The following is a 10,454-nucleotide window of genomic DNA, read 5'->3' as shown; positions in this document are numbered from 1 at the left end:
AAGACTTGGTGGGTGAGCAGGTGCAGAGATTTATTTCTCTTGCTGATGCCCAGGGCGAGCCTCGTGTGTAAGTCCCTTCACTTGTTAAAACTGCCACCTGCCAACCTGGGGTGGTCTACCTCTCTCTTCCATCTCTCCTTGCCCTCCTTGTAGGGGGCCTGGTTTCAGATTGATTACAGCTGAGAAGCTCCCGATAGGGTTTCCAACCAACAATGATAGCAGTAAGAGAAACGGGTTGAGGAAGGATTTATCTGAGGCAGTAATGGGGAATAAGTAAGAGCAAGCTGAGGTCAGAGAGCTCCTTGGGTTGGCTCTCAGGGCTGTGGAAATACCCACCCCTGGTCCCACGCTCCTGCTTCATGCAAATGGTATGTGGGAAGTTTTGCCCAGTAAATCAAGGAACAATTCCTCTCTCTGTGAAAAACTCTCCGGGTGTCATTGAGAAACTCATTTCTCCTCCTCTGTGCAAGGTGGGTCAGAGGCCCCTTCAGTTCTAATACTTTACGAGCTGTAACATAGAATCATCACTGGATCCGTTTCAAGCATCCATCAGACTCCTGAGAGACTTGGGCCATGGGATTACTAGGCTTTTATAACAAAATTAAAAAAAAAAAACAACAAATATAGAGAACACATTTCCATGGAACGTGAACTATCACCAAATATTTATTGAGCCTCTACATGACTCAACAGATAGGCTGTTGACCCCATGGTTTTCTTCCTTCATGGAAGCAGATCAGTCTTCAACAAGCTGAAAATTAACAACAATATGAAGGGGGTTTTTTATTGCATTCATTTAACATCCTTACAACAAAGGAAGATTACATGTAGGAATGGAACTCAAAACTCCAGCTGTCCTATTCCTCATACACAGGGCTATAGAACATCTGCTTACCCCTGATTAAAACTTTTTCAGTGGTTTCAAAACTTACGTAGCATGAGCCACTGAGTTCCGCCTTGGATGGAGCCACTGAGAGAGGCACATGCCATCACAAAAATGGCACAGAACTGCCCTTTTATCAAACTGTGTGCTCTGTCCCCCCTCATGAGTGGCCCTCATGCCTGCCCACCTCCCCCACAGCTTCATCCTCTGACTGGTGACAAGTCCATGGAACCACACACACTGTTCCTGTCTGTTCAGCCAGTGCTGATGACAGAACTGGGGTGCCCCATGTCTCTGCTGGGACCCTCTGGCATGAGAGCCAGCACCCAGCTGCCCTACCTTCTGTACCTCTTTCCTATCTCCCCTCCCTGGTTCTCCACCAACCCCACCAGCTGTCCTCTGCTAGGAGAGTGTAGCCACCTCCTTGTGGGGGACAACTGGGGCCAAGAAGGGAAAGAAATGAAGTAGGGATTCAAGACAGATGAGAGAGAGAGAGGAGGGTAACAGGAGAAAGGAGAGAGAGAGTAGTGAAAAGACAGGGCTATAACATAATTTCAAGTATGTTCAAGTGATGCCACTCAAATAATCCCATCTCTTGTTTGGTAACTTTGAAGATGGTTTTTAAACAAACATTTCGGGGAAGGGGCAGAGAGGGGCAGACACCATAGGGTTTGTGTTGAGCGCATAGTATTGGTTTCAAATAAGCCATTTTGGATTCCCCTCTGTTTCCTTGAATGCAATGTTACCATCTACAGATGGAGATCCCAGTGGGCACGGGGCTACCTACATCTCTTTCAGTTCACATTCCGCCCGGTTGGGAGAACACAGAAGAATCATTCCTGCAATAGAAGCTGTGTGATACATGACCTGGGGGCTTCCTGGGGATGTGAGCTTTGCAGACCTGGCCAGGCTGGAAGACTGTCCGGCAAGGTGTATTTTCACGTGCTTTGAAAATGTTGAGTCTTTGATCTTGATCTCAAGACACAAATGACTCAGATGTGTGAAAGTATTAATAAGATAGTATGATACTACCCCAAAGGGCCAGTATTTCAGTACTTAACAATAGCACGTTAGAGCATAATCCCATCATGTCTACACCCAGTGCAGCCCATTCTTTCTCATGAGATAGGAACATGAACGTGAACTTTGCCCCACGACGTAGACATAGGAGGCAGAGGCTGTGCCGAGTGTGTTTTCCATCTCATTCAAAATTAAAGCCCAGAAAGCCAAGCCTTGCTCACGGATACATACTCAGAGACGGCACACACAAAGGCAAGTCTCGTCTGCAGGAGGCAGATAACAAGGCAGGTGCAGGCAAGCAGAGGTTGCTGCAGCCTGGAAAGGAAACGCCAGGCCAGAGGATGCCTTGATAACAGAATCCCCATCCCTGCTGCTCATGGTAGGCCATGTTAATGCAGCTTAAGGGTTATTTTCTCCTTTAAAGAATAGGTTGGGTTTTAAAACCTCATCTTCTTCCAGCTGACAGGCTCACGCTTTGCCAAGCTCTGTTAAATACTGACTCATTGGAAAGGAACAGCCCTTTCTAAAGGAGAAATTGGATGTGTATTTGTGTAAACCTCCTTTAAGAGGTTTGCATAAACCCCTTGTGATTACATGGCCTGGAGATTTGTTCCTGGCTTCATGGCCCCTCCAGCAAGAGCTTTCTTTCGTAGTTATCTCAGCTCATTCTTAAAACTTGTGTAAGCTTTTGTATCTGGAGTTCTCAACCAAAGCCATAAAACCGCATCTGCTCAAAGGCTGGTTGGCTCAGAGATGAAGGCTAAGGTCACATTTCAGTGGGAGAAGAAGGAGGAAGATTAGATATACACTGTAAATGCAAAATGATTGGTTTGGGGAGTAGGTTTACCTGAAGCCCTTAGATTTCCTTGATCTGAATAACTTGTCCTTTTCAACCACTCCCCACCGACACTGAGACATAAATGCCGTGACTTCACAGTGCATTAACAATCACCCAGAAAGTAAAAACTTCAATCACAGGTGTTTGGTTTGGTGACCTGGATGAAAATGTATACTATTTACCTCTTTCCTCCAACATGAATTCAGCCAACTTAGCTGGTGTGTGAAGACAGGCACAACTGGAGCTTCCCATCTGCCTTCATTCCCACTCTTTGCTTTTGCAAAGATGTTCCTGCTAGAGGAATCCAACTGTTGTGTTGTTGCCTTGTTTTTTTTTTTTTTTTAATCAGCCCCACCTGCATTTTTCCTAGGAAAACCCACTGAGTCCTCACCAGCAACCACTCACAGGTTTGTCACGTGTTTGCTCTTAATACATTAGATATGTCATTAGTGCAATAAAGCAAGAACGCGGACTTGGGAGTCAAACAGGCCCGTACTTGTTTCTCAGTTCTGCCATTTACCAGCTGCATGATCTACCTGAGCCTCAGTCTCCTCATCTGTAAGCTGGGGATAGTAAGAATTAAAGAAAATGTACATCATAGGATTGCTTTGATAATTCAATTACATGAAACAATAAATATTCTTAAGGTACCCAGGATGTAGCAAGCCTTTTATAAATGTCTTCATGAAGGACTCTAAGTAAAGACTGCCCTGGAAGGCTTTGGACACAGGTAAAGATGAGGAAGGAGAACGCTGCCATGAAAAGTTGAGGCACCACCATAAGAAGACTGGGCTGAGCCTACATTACTACCTGACTGAGGGTCAAGCTTAACCAATATTACGTCTGTCTTCTACCCTCCCGCTCCTGGGTCAACTAATGACGGGACCAGGAAGGATCTATGATACAGGTCAGAAGGTAGATGTTGAATACCACAACACCTCCAAAAGAAATAAACCCTGCCATACACCAAAGACAAGAGAACTTACCAATTAGCACAAAGTCATAAAGCCTGTGTTTGTCAGAGTAATGCTGTGACACCAAGCTCACTGCCATCGTTCCATTGGGATGCTGATGCCTGGACAACCACACAGCAGGCATAGGAAAAGGGTATCTGGTGAGTCCATACTTTCGAACAGACAAGCTGGACCACTCTGGCAGTGGGTGGCCACTCATGGTGTCTCTTATGCTCTGTGTCTTTTCTCACAAGCATAATAACTCTCTTTTTGTGTTTGTAGCATAGAGTTAGAGTAGCCCAGGTGTCTGCTCTCTGAACACTGCTCTTCTCTGTCCACCGGCACTCTCAGGCTGATTTCATCTAGCCCATGGCTTTGTATATACCACCTACACCCAGTGTTTCTCACTTATCTCCCCAGCCTGGCCCTCTCCTCTGAACTGCAGGCATCCAACTCACTACTAGGTATCTTCACTTGTGTGTCTAAGTGTTATCTCAAATTTAACAATTCCAAAAAATGAACTAATTCCCCGCCACCATCACAATTCCAAACCTGCCTCGCCCTCTTTCAAAAAAAATGACAACTCAGTTGATCCAGCCAAAACCTTACAATCATTCTCGATGCCTCTATTTTTCATATATTCCACATCCATGCTATTAGCAAGTCCTATAAACTCCCATCCCAAAATGTATCCTCACTCTGACCTATTTTTGTGACTTTCCAAATATCATTCTGGCCAAAGCTCCCATACATTATTACAATAGACTCTTAACAGGTCCCAAGCTTCAACTGCATCCCCTTCCAATATAAATCTTCTTTCCACATAGCATGAAGAGTTTATTCTCTTAAAATATATGCCAGATTATATCATTTCTCACTCAAAGCCTTCTATTGGCTTCCATGGCATTCAGAATAAAAGGCAATCAATCACATTGAAAACCCTCATAATCACTCAAATTTTGCTGAATTTATCAACCTATAATTTTTTAAGTAAATTCACAATATGGAATAGTCATCTCATTTTCCAGAGGAAAGAAATCAAGACTTGAGGGGACATCAGTCCAATTGGTGGCCAACCATGAACCTTATATATTTCTTATATTTGGGGAACTCCCTGTGTGATTTATGTCATCTCCCCAAAGTAGAAGTCAGACTTAACTTTTTCCAGTCTCCCTTACGGCAAGGATATTGGTATGTGACCTAGGCCCTGCCCATTAGTTGCCACCTTGGCAAAACCTTCATTCACAACATACACTGTAAGGAAGCAGGCACTGGTCGAATCCATTCCTGGAGTGAGTAGATGGCAAAGAGTGCTGATGTGAGCTTCCATTGACGTCAGTGCCAGATGTCCTCCAGGTAGTATTCACATTCTCTGTCTCCATACTGCCAGTGCCTGGTGGAGATGAGACAGCATGAAAGGCATTCCAGAAAGGCATTTGGGTATTGTTCTGCCTGTGCAACCATTAGACCCTATTCTCTATCTAACCTGGAGTTCCTTTGACCACCTAATACGTGTTTATGTTTTGCTTTAAACCGGTTCAGATGGGTTTTCTTTATTGCCATGATTAATCAGAGACCAAATCACTCGACACCTTGAAGAAAAATGAGGTAAATGGTCTTCTGCTTAGAAAAAGAGATGTATCAGTGGGCCAAATAGATAAAAACCATCATTAATAGTCTCGTATTTCATTTCTTAGGTTTCAAAACAGCATAAATGATAGTCAGTGCTTTGCATTATAGATGTGAATTTATAAAATATGCTTGCACCAATAGAATAAAACTTTTATGTGTTTATTTTTCGAGTGAAATCTTATACTCTAGTATCTAAAAGCATTCTAATAAAAAAATTTTAAAGCCAGTCTTGTTTATAGATGAGAAAACTGAGCCCAGGGAGAAAGTTATTTGTACAGGAAATTATAGTTATTCATAGACAGATGCTGGGCTAGCCTTGAGGCCTCCTGACTCCCAAATCCATGTAAGTTCTAGTTCAAGATGGTGTCTCAATGGAAAGTAGGGATTCAAACAGATACTTCTACAACAATGTGCATAGCACCATTAATCACAATAGCCAACAGATAGAAAGAACCCAAATGTTCACCAACAGACGAATGCATCAGTAACGTACGGTTCCACACACACAATGGGATATCATTGTCTTGAAGAGCAATGAAGTTCTAATATATGCTACAACATGGATGAACTTTGAAAACATTATGATAAGGGAAATAAGCAAGACACAAATGACAAAATTTGTATGCATCTCCTTAAGTGAAACATCTAGCATAGCCAAAATTTTAAAGATAGAAAGTAGATTAGAGGTTACTGAGGACTACATAGTGGAGGTGTGGGGGAGTTATTGCTGAATATTGCTTATTGTTTCGCAGTTTCTTGTTTGAGATGATGGAAAAGTTTTGTAATTAGTGGTGATGGTCACACCTGTGAATGTAACTAATGCCCCTGAATTATACACTTAAAAATATAACATAGGATGTCATGTTGCGTTTATATATAATTTGATAATGTAATACCAACAAACACTGAATCGTATGCTTTAAATGAGACAACTGCATCTCAGTGTGAGATTATACATATGTAAGTCAATTATAATCTCAATAAGGCTGTTTAAAAGTAAAATGTCCTGGATAACATGAAACAATTCTAACAATTATTGAAACATTAAAAATGATAGTATCTCATCAGTTCTCACCCGTTGGATCACTGGGGAAAACAAAGAAGTATTCAAAACCTGAATCGTCACCAAGAACTGGAATGGGCTTTTCTCAGAGATCGGTGGGATAAACACCCCAGAGTAGATGGTTTAAAGACCCTAGAGTGAGGCCAGATTCACTTTTCAACTTGTGAGGTAGAGTGCCAGCCTGGTGTTTTGGCACTGAACTCAGACAATCACCAAACTCCATCCCAACCTGACCATTTGCTCATTGTGCTGCATCATCTAGGGTCCACTGGGCAACGCCAATGGCATCAATATTCAGTTATTCATTCAGACAACAAACACAAGCTGCCAGCCTTTGAACCAGCAGGTAAAATGAAGGTGGAATAAATTAGCATTTAGTAAACCTGTGCAGCGTAGCACATCGATGCAGAGGCAGTGCCTGTTTTTCCTTGTAAATTATTTCACCCATTAAGATTAGTTGGGATAAAAAGACAAAGCCAAAGCTTGAACATGGAAAAAAAAAACAACAACAACAATGCTGTGCTCTTTCTAAAATGTTCTACGCGTGTGCGTAGATTCAAATGTAACATAGGTGAAAAACATGCCTGCATCTATTGCGTTCAGGAACACGCAGAAGTGTTCACACCCGCAACATTCCTTAGGTGAAACCCTCCAATGTCTTCCTGTCACTCCTGGAATAAGGTCTATACTTCTTATTCTCGCCTGCAAATCTCTACGAAATACAACCTTGCCTGCTACTCCCGACTCATCTTCTATTCTCTTTCTTGGATTATACTCTGGCCACACTGGTCTCCTTGGTAAGTAGACAGACTTACCAAATGTTCACCACATCAGAAACACTTCACACATGCTCTCCCCCACCTGGGATGCTCTCCCCGTGACCTTCACACGGCCTCCTGCCTCAGTCCAGTTAGGGCCCCATTCAAATGCCACTTTCTCAACAAGGCCATCCCTGACTCAAGTACCCCTACACACTGGTGTCTCTCTCTAGCCAATTAATCCACCTCATCTTCTTTCACAGCAATTGTCACTACCAGACATAATATCATATATTTATTTGTTGCCTTTTTCTTTTGTTTTCCTCTAGAATGGGGGAAGTCTGTTTTTGTTGTCTCTATGTAACCCAGCATGGTAGTCCCAGGGCGTAGAGCAGCGTCTAGCACAGAGAAGAGGCTCAATAAACAGTTGCTGAACGCATAAATGAATGTTTCCCCCACTCGTCGCCAGACCATAAGCCTCCATAAGATAGGTTATGGGGGCTTGGTGAGCATTCCAGTGGAGAGCAGGCCTGGACTCTGAGACAAAGGGCAGCCCTCCACTGTTGTAAGGAGTCTGATTCATCACATATGTCCTGGCCATTATTCGTACTCTACACAGCAAGACTAAGACCAACCAGAGAAGAGCTTTTCCTGGACTCTCCTAGATTTTCTCCATCTCTACGATATTGCTTATTTCTGTCAGTCAGCTGACTACCCAGTCTTTGAGACTCTTCCAGTTGCTGAATATCCTTTCCATGCCGTTGTGCCGTCTACCTGAATCTCTTCCTCTAAAGGGAAGGGACCCATTTGTTTGCTTATGGTACCGCATGAATGTATTGACTTATGTTCCTGCCAACCAATCACAGATACAAGAAGGACCCTGTCTTGTTCACTGCTGTATCTCAAGTGCCTGGCTGCGCTGGATGGGGTCTGGTGCACAGTTAGGACCTCAACACACATTTGTTGAATGGAAGGATATGTGAATAAATGGTGGGCCCCAGTTTATATTCCCTGTACGTTGACTGCATACCTGCGTGCATAATACACAGAGCTAGACGGTGAACACTCAGAACAGAACTAGTCTCTGCTCTGCATTTACTCCTGATTTCCACCGCCATTGCCCAGCTCCCTGATTAGGGTTCTTTCTAATACCCCTCTCAGCTGTCCTCCCTGCCTCCAACACCAATTAGACAATGCCTGATAACTTCACCTGGCATTCTGTATGTTGGCATCTGGATTCCCCCACCCCTAACAAGTCCCATGCCTCCTCTTGAATCTGCCATTGCTAAGCACCAGCTGATGATTGCCCAGACAGAAGCCATCTGCTGGTTATTAAGGAAAGTTAAATAAGCAAAGGAGCTCCAGGGGAGTTTAGCAAAAAAGAGCACCATATGCATAGAGAATTGGCAACCGGTTGGCCCCTCTGACACAAGGTTCATTATGGCTATGTTAAGCATGCTTCACTCGAGATTATTCAGCTTATTGGCTTATGGGAAGCCCCTCTTGATAAATCTGTCCTTATGCTCCTCCCTAGTGCAAAAGCAGCCCCATAGCACTTCATTAGATACTTCTGTCATTCACTCTGTCTCAAACAGAAGTCTCATCAGGGGCCAGGGTGGGCCTGGTTCCGGACACCAGTTATTTCAACCCACATAATACTTTTTGAAATTTGTATTGTGTAGTTAGTCACGGTGAGCAAAACAGACACTGTCCCCGTTCCTGTGGAGATTATAATGGAGCCACTGAAACCATGATCTTAATGACAGACATGGGAAGCGAGGTAAGATCCAATCCAAACTGGCTCTCGAAAGTCATTAAAAGTCAAAGCCAAGAATGTCAAAACCATCACTTAAAAACTGAGCCAACGCCATGATACTAAGGCAAAGGCCAGAAATTAGCTGAACATGGAACAGGAGAAGAGCAAGGGCAGGGGAGAAGCCTCGAGGGTCCTGAGTCACTAAGAGGAGTAGGGCCCAGGCTCCTAGATCTTACTTTCAATGACCAAACATTTCCCGGGGCACAGAGAGGCCAGAATGGTGTTTAAGAAACAGGGTGGGCTTGTTTGCGTGTTGCTTCAATCAATATTTGTTAATTACCTATGATGCACTAGCCCTCATGCTATAGGATCCAAAAGATAGAAAGGTAAACAAGATCTAAGCCCAGGTACAGGGTTCTGACAGGCTTAAGTAAAACATAAAGACTCCATATACTAACTAAAGTATTAGGACACTCAGAAGTGTCTGACTTAGTTATCTGAAATAGAGACAGGTTTTTTGCTTCATTTTTTTAATGTGAGACCTTAAAGAGAAATGTTGTGGAGGGTTGAGTTAAAAGGCTATTTATTTCAAGATTAGAATAAGAGATAAGATAGCGTTTTGGAGGGGAGGGGCCATGGAAATTGGACACATAAACGTGTAGTCAGGAAGAGTTTTAGAAATAAATAAAAGGGAACTTGTAAGGCAATGTAGCATAGTGGTAGGAAACAGGAACATGTGGGTCAAACTGATCAGAGCCAAATCTTGCCCCCACCCCTTGCAGCTGAGTGACCTTGGGCAAGTTACTTAACCTCTCTATATCTCAGTTTCCTCAGCTAGTGTGGAGATGGTTTTCGAATGTGGCTGTTACATTCCCTCCTATACTCCTTAAAAAGTGACTTTGTCGCTTTTCCCTTCTTAAGGAGCCAACAGAATGTGGCAAAAATACCGCTCTGAGGTTTCAGGGCTTAGGCTTTAAGAAGCCTCGTGGCTTCCGCTTTCCCCTCTTGGAAGCCATGGAGAGAAACTCAGTCTCGACTCCTGAGTGGTGGCAGACCACGTGGAGAGAGAGGCCACACGGAGGAGAATGAAGGCGCCTCAGCAGGTAGCCAGCATCTAGGCCTCAGGTGTTACATGGCACCATCTTGGATCTCCCAGTCTCAGTCAAGCCACTGCAGGCAGCACCACATGGAACTGACATGAACATACTCTCTAAGCTCCAAACATCCAAAGTCCTACCCCACAGAATGGGGGCCGATGAAATGGCTGTTGTTCTAAACCCCTGTGTTTGGGGATGATTTCAATGCCCACTACCGCTGGTCAACAACCCAACTATCTAACTCATTCTATACCCCTCACTACCACAAGAGGTGGCAGAGTTTGGTCAGCAAAACAGGAACAACTCCATGTATTCCAGGAAGAAGGCATTCCTTATGGGAGTAAGGACTTGAACATTCACTGGAGTAGCTGGAGGAGCAACCATCAGGGGGGCCAACACCGAACACTCAGCCTTGGGAATTGTAGGGGGTGATTCTAAAGAGCTCGCCATAAAG

This window comes from Acinonyx jubatus, chromosome C1 (genome assembly GCF_027475565.1).
Source record: "Acinonyx jubatus isolate Ajub_Pintada_27869175 chromosome C1, VMU_Ajub_asm_v1.0, whole genome shotgun sequence".
NCBI lineage: Eukaryota > Metazoa > Chordata > Mammalia > Carnivora > Felidae > Acinonyx > Acinonyx jubatus.
Note: the sequence above shows the minus strand (reverse complement) of the source record.